General features: G+C 37.8%; 1 pseudogene; it reads right to left on the minus strand.

Annotated features, from left to right (window-relative positions):
• Nucleotides 1-678: 678 nt before the first annotated feature.
• Nucleotides 679-1371, minus strand: LOC104989295 (annotated as a pseudogene).
• Between the last annotated feature and the right edge of the window lie 4775 nt (nt 1372-6146).

The raw sequence follows: 6146 nt of genomic DNA on the forward strand, positions 1-6146 counted from the left end.
AAATGAAACCAATTGCCTCACAATGAAGTAAATACAAAGTAAACCAATGATTTTGGCTTGAGATGTCTGGTTGAGTGGTCTGATGGAACGTCACAACAGGCTAAGTCACTGCAAACAATGGTTTCCTGGCTGTGACCACCAGCTGTCACTTCTAACAGGGCAGAATCATTTTAAGGGAATGGAAAAAGTGAGCACCACTTCTTGCCGTGTTCTCCCTCATACTGCCATTCTCCCTCTGCCTGCGTCCTGGATGTAGCAGAGACCATCCACCAACCAGGACAGGGTAGGTAGGCCAACAGGAAGGGGCCAATCACTCTGTTCACCTACAGCCAGACTCACCCCTACAGCACTTCCTGTGGCTCTAGCCTGGACTCCTGTACAGGAATTGGGCTCTGGAAGTGGCAGCTGGAGAGGGTAATAAGACCTCCTGCTGCATGAAATTGGGTGAATGAATGGGTGAGCTGCAGGGGTCACTTGCAAAGCAACCAAGAGTGATAAGGAAACAACTCATTCAGGCAGATGCTTTTGAAACCTAACTCCTAAACTTGCCTGTGGCATGAAGAATGGCATCTCTCATGGGAGAGAAGAGGGTGAGAAGCCATATTCTCACTACTGAGTCTTTCTAGGAGCCAGGGCTTCAAACCACAGACTCCTGGTTCCTTCTCTCAACCACCCCCTCTACTCTCCGCTCTCCTTGTGCTTCTTTGTCTTCTTCTTTGCTGACCTGCTGTCCTTTGATGTGTGCCTTGTCCTCTTGCCTGTATCACTCTCAGAGACTGAGCTGTCAGAGTCAGATGACTTCCTGTCTCTATGTTTACATTTCTCCTTTCTTTTTCTAGAAGAATTTCTCATGGGGTCAGGCTTTTCAAACTCTGTTGACTTTGCCTTTTCCTTCTCTTCCTCATAGGAGAGTACTTGGTCCCACCTGGTTGCATGAAACAATCCTTTGCAAAGTGGCTTTTACAGCAACACTTCTTGCAGGTGGTGTTCAGGACAGCCTCAAGGGTGATCTTCTGCCCAGTGTAATCCTGGAAGGACCGCCTCTGCCTCTCTTCTTGCTCAGTGATAATGTTTTTGGGATCAAGGTCCTTCCCAGTCCCTTAGTTGAGAGCCTTCATGGAGAAGGATAATTTTATCCTATCATTTTTTTCTCTCGGCCAGTAAACTTCATCCACACTTTGTCTCCAACATCTACTATCTCAGAGGGCTTATCCACGCAATAGGATGACATGTGAGTTCAAATCAGACCTTGCTTCTGACAGCCTGGAATTTTGATAAAGGCTCCACAGTCTATGACTTAGCAACCTCTCCTTGGAAAACAGTGTACAGAGCAGGCAAGTTCTCCATGGTCTCGGGTCTTCCTGAATTCATCCTTAATGTTCTATAGCTCCTCCATTTCTCTTCTGCTAAAGCTAATTGAAGTGTTTCGGTGTCAGCCTCTGGTCTTCCCCTTGCAGCATTAATGACAGATTTTTAATCACACAGAACTACCTCTTGTCCTTAAAGTATAATTCCAGAAATCAAGAATGGAAACCCATTATCCAAAAATATTGTATTTACTTCCTTAAATCATAATTTTCTTGGTTTCAAGGTCAGCTATAGGACACAAATGAAAGAAAAGAAACAAAAAATAAAGCTGGATGTATGGAGGTATAAATTTAAATAATCTCATTTTATATGTTTTATTATAGTAGTTAACATCTAAATTTATTTCCTACAATCAGCAGGAAATAAAGAGTTTGAGATTAAATCAGATTAGATTATATTTTGAGTATTCCGTTGGTCACTTTGTGCAATAAACGGGGGGAGTACATGCTATTTGTTTGAAGAACATCTGTCCTACCCTTGCAACAACATCAACATTCAAGTTAGTGCCAACAAGCCCAAGTGAATTGCTTTTGAAATGTCATGAGCCTACATTTCTCTTTCAAGGCCACTAACAGAAAAAGAATTTTTGAAAAATCACCAAAAGAAGATAAATCTGCAAAGGAAAATGACTAAAAGTCATGTAACACAGAAAAAATAGCATTCAAAACAGAGAAACATGATCATAAAAATCATTTAATAACTGAAAATGTACAATGTTATGTAAATCTAGGTTGCTTATTATAAAAAATAATTTATTGATTGAAATAAAATTCACTACTTGAAATATTTTGAATATTTCAGGTTGTGTTCCAGTTACCTTGATGTTAAGGAAAAAAGAATTTATATTTAAAAACTAGTTCCCACAAACAATTACCTCAAAGATAAAACACTTTAATATTATAATAACATCCTGGAAGAGTTATTGGAGCAAATTGTTGAAGTAAGATAAAACAGCTGGCATTATGGAATAAAAATAGTTTCCAGTAAAGAAGAGAAAATGAAGGGAGTTCACATATACTAAGCCTTGGTATAAAATACTGTGCTATACTCTTATCTCATTATTTTATTTTACCCCCTCCCCCTGAAAAATGAACACTGCTCTAGAGTTACAGGTGTGGAAGGCAAGGTTCAATGACAGTCCGTGAAAGAGCTAGAGATTTCTATCTCCAAAGTCCATGTTCTTTGCATGAAAGCATAAATATCTGGAGTTTAGCCTATCATATATTTTAAACAGTAAATAACAATTTCATGCCCAATATAATCATGAATAAGCTCCAGCACTATCTGAATCACCAGGGTGAATTCCCAGAGTTCATCAGGTCATTTTTATTTATAAAGATATTAACTTGATACTGAGAGTGTACATGCAGGAATCACGTCTTAGCAGCAGTGTATAAGTTTCCAATGAGGCACTTTGCCAAGGATACTTTGTTTTTCTCTTAACCATGGAGACTGGAAACGCAGAAAGGTGGTAAAATTTTTTGAATTAAGTAGATAATGAAAAATGCACATAAAAGATAAAAATTGTTGCATGTCCATGGGCGTCTGTACAATCTTAAGTGTATCTAAGACTCCTTAACCATCTCCAGAAATTCTAAAATAATCCATATATAGATAAGTCTGTGATACCAAATCAGTTCAGTTCAGTCGCTCAGTCCTGTCCGACTCTTGGAGACCCCATGGACTGCAGCACGCCAGGCTTCCCTGTCCATCACCAACTCCTGGAGCTTGCTCAAACTCATTTCTATTGAGTCGGTGATACCATCTGACCATCTCATCCTCTGTCATCCCCTTCTACTCCTGCCTTCAATCTTTCCCAGGATCAGGGTCTTTTTGAATGTGTCAGTTATTTGCATCAGGTGGCCCAAGTATTAGAGTTTCAGCTTCAACATCAGTCCTTCCAATGAGTGTTTAGGACTGATTTCCCTTAGGACGGACTGGTTGGATTCCCTTGCAGTCCAAGGGACTCTCAGGAGTCTTCTTCAATACCACAGTTCAAAAGAATCAGTTCTTCAGCTCTCAGCTTTCTTTATAGTCCAACTCTCACATCCATACATGACTACTGGAAAAATCATAGCTTTGACTAAATGGACCTTATTTGCCTTTGACTCTGTAGAGGCAAATAATGTCTCTGCTCTTTAATATGCTGTCTAGGGCATAGCTTTTCTTCCAAGAGCAAGTGTCTTTAAATTTCATGGCTGCAGTCATCATCTGCAGTGATTTTGGAACCCAAGAAAATAAAGTCTGTCACTGTTTACATTGTTTCTCCATTTATTTGCCATGGATACCAAATAGCAGCTATAATATTTACTTTAATGGTTAATTCTTCCAAATAAATGACCAAAAGTGTACCACTGTGACATTCAAAACTGTAGCATTCAAGATGTTTCATAGACAGCTCTTCCCTTTGCTGACTACCCATTCTCTTTACCCTGAATCATTACCTAAATCTTGCTTATGGAAACTGCACTAAAATAAACATTTAACTCAACAACTGAATATGGTCAAATCAGTACCTTACTGATTCTAAGGTAATTCAAGGGCTTAGAAATTATTACAGTATGTCTCTGATATATGCTTATTAATTTGGTTAACAGAGGGCAGATAGCTCTTTAAACAGTTTATGAAATACTGTTAAAAAATTCTAGACCTTAATATTTGCTTCATATCTATGGAGAAATGAAAGATTATTCCATAAACAGTGTTAGAAAAAGAGGGTAGTCACCTGGAGAAAAATGATATGTTGCATTTTTACCTCACCTTTTCTCTAAAATTGGACTCATATGTCAGGATTTATAAGAGGGGGAAAAAGCAAGAATCAAAATAGTGCGCATAAAATGCAGCATGAACATATATTACAATCTGAGAAAATAGCATTCTACTGAAAACCATATATATATTTATATTTATGTTACATATGTTACATATATGCACTATACACACCCACCCATATGCACACACCAGGTATTATTTCTAGAGTCTTTTCCTTTTTACTCCTGCTGAACTTTATGAGGCATTCATCTTGGAAGGCTGCTTGGTCCAGAAGAAAGAACTAGAATAATAATTAGTAGCTCTGTATATGGAGAAGGCAATGCCAACCCACTCCAGTACTGTTGCCTGGAAAATCCCATGGGCGGAGGAGCCTGTTAGGCTTCAGTCCATGGGGTCACTCAGAGTTGGACACGACTGAGTGACTTCACTTTCACTTTTCACTTTCATGCATTGGAGAAGGAAATGGCAACCCACTCCAGTGTTCTTGCCTGGAGAATCCCAGGGACAGGGGGGCCTGGTAGGCTGCCGTCTCAGGGGTCGCACAGAGTCAGACATGACTGAAGCAACTTAGTAGCAGCAGCTCTGTATACAAGTCTCAGCTTTAACATTTCCTGACCATATAATCTTGGGTAAGTACTTGAACCTCTTTGTCTCAGTTTACCTCAAGTATAAAGCAAAGATTAAAAAACCTTATTTTAATAAAATTCAGTGTGTCATAGTAGCCTCAAAACCTCTGACTTGACTTACTAGGACATACTGACTTTTAATCTTTGTTTAAACCTTATTTTAATAAAAGTCAGTGAGTCCTAGTAAGTCAAGTCGGGGATTTTGAGGCTACAAACCTAAGTCTAAGGGTTTGCTTTGTTATTTCTTGGTTTTGGGTCCTTGAAAATTGACTTAAACCATTTACACTTAATTTTCACAACTGATATCGAGGATAATATCTATCTCCTAGTGGTGCCAATAAAAACAATGAGGCTCAGAAAGTTTAAATGATTTATTCAGAGATATAAGATAGTGACAGACAGAAAAGTCTACATCTGTTGTCTGATTAAATTTAACCTATTCACAACATTGGCTACCCAGGTGGCTCACTGGTAAAGAATCTGCCTGCCAAGCAGAAAACCCAGGCTCGATTCCTGGGTCAGGACGATTCCCTGGAGGATGAAATGGCAACCCACTCCAGTATTGCTGCCTGGGAAATCCCATAACAGAGGAGTCTAGTGGGCTACAGTCCATGGGCTCACAAAAGAGTCAGACACAACTTAGTGACTAAACAACAACAAATTCATAACATTGTAGATCATATTTTCAAACAAAATGTCCTTGATAGCAATATAAAAAGATAAGGACACACATAAATTTTCTTAAATTGCTCTAGATTAGCATGAATAGTACAACTCTAATTATATAACTAAGAAAATTCTTACATACTTTGGGGATTTACAATATATTGACTTCAGAGTTTCTTATTAACATTTAATTGCCTTAAAAGCAGTGAAAGCTTGAAACATCATATGATTAATTTTTAATGACATATTTTCTATCTCTTTGAAAAAAGATATTATTTAGCAAAATAATTTGAAAATCAAAATATACAGGATTTATTTTTGTATTGGATTTTTGTGAGAGAGAAGGATTTGGAGGTAAGCTTCAGGATAACTAAATATAAATGGCACAACACAGGCTAGAAATTAGTATTAATAACTTGAATATATTTTAGCTTTGGCTAACAGCATATGTCTCTTTCTACACATTCTTTAAATTCAACTTGTTTTGGAATATTTGAAATAATTTTAATATTTGCTTTTCTCAAATTAAAACAGTACAACAAATGCTATATAATAAACATGATTCTGGCTGTAGAACCCTGACAATTCACAGTCAATCTGGCTAAGAAACTGTACACTAATTAATACAAACGGTTATCTTGAAGAACTCATATTTAGAGCATCAATGTAAAACATATCCAATGCCAAAGTCAAATTTAAGTCTATCAAATAGTT

The sequence above is a fragment of the Bison bison genome, unplaced genomic scaffold (assembly GCF_000754665.1).
Source record: "Bison bison bison isolate TAMUID 2011002044 unplaced genomic scaffold, Bison_UMD1.0 scf7180017864149, whole genome shotgun sequence".
Lineage (NCBI taxonomy): Eukaryota > Metazoa > Chordata > Mammalia > Artiodactyla > Bovidae > Bison > Bison bison.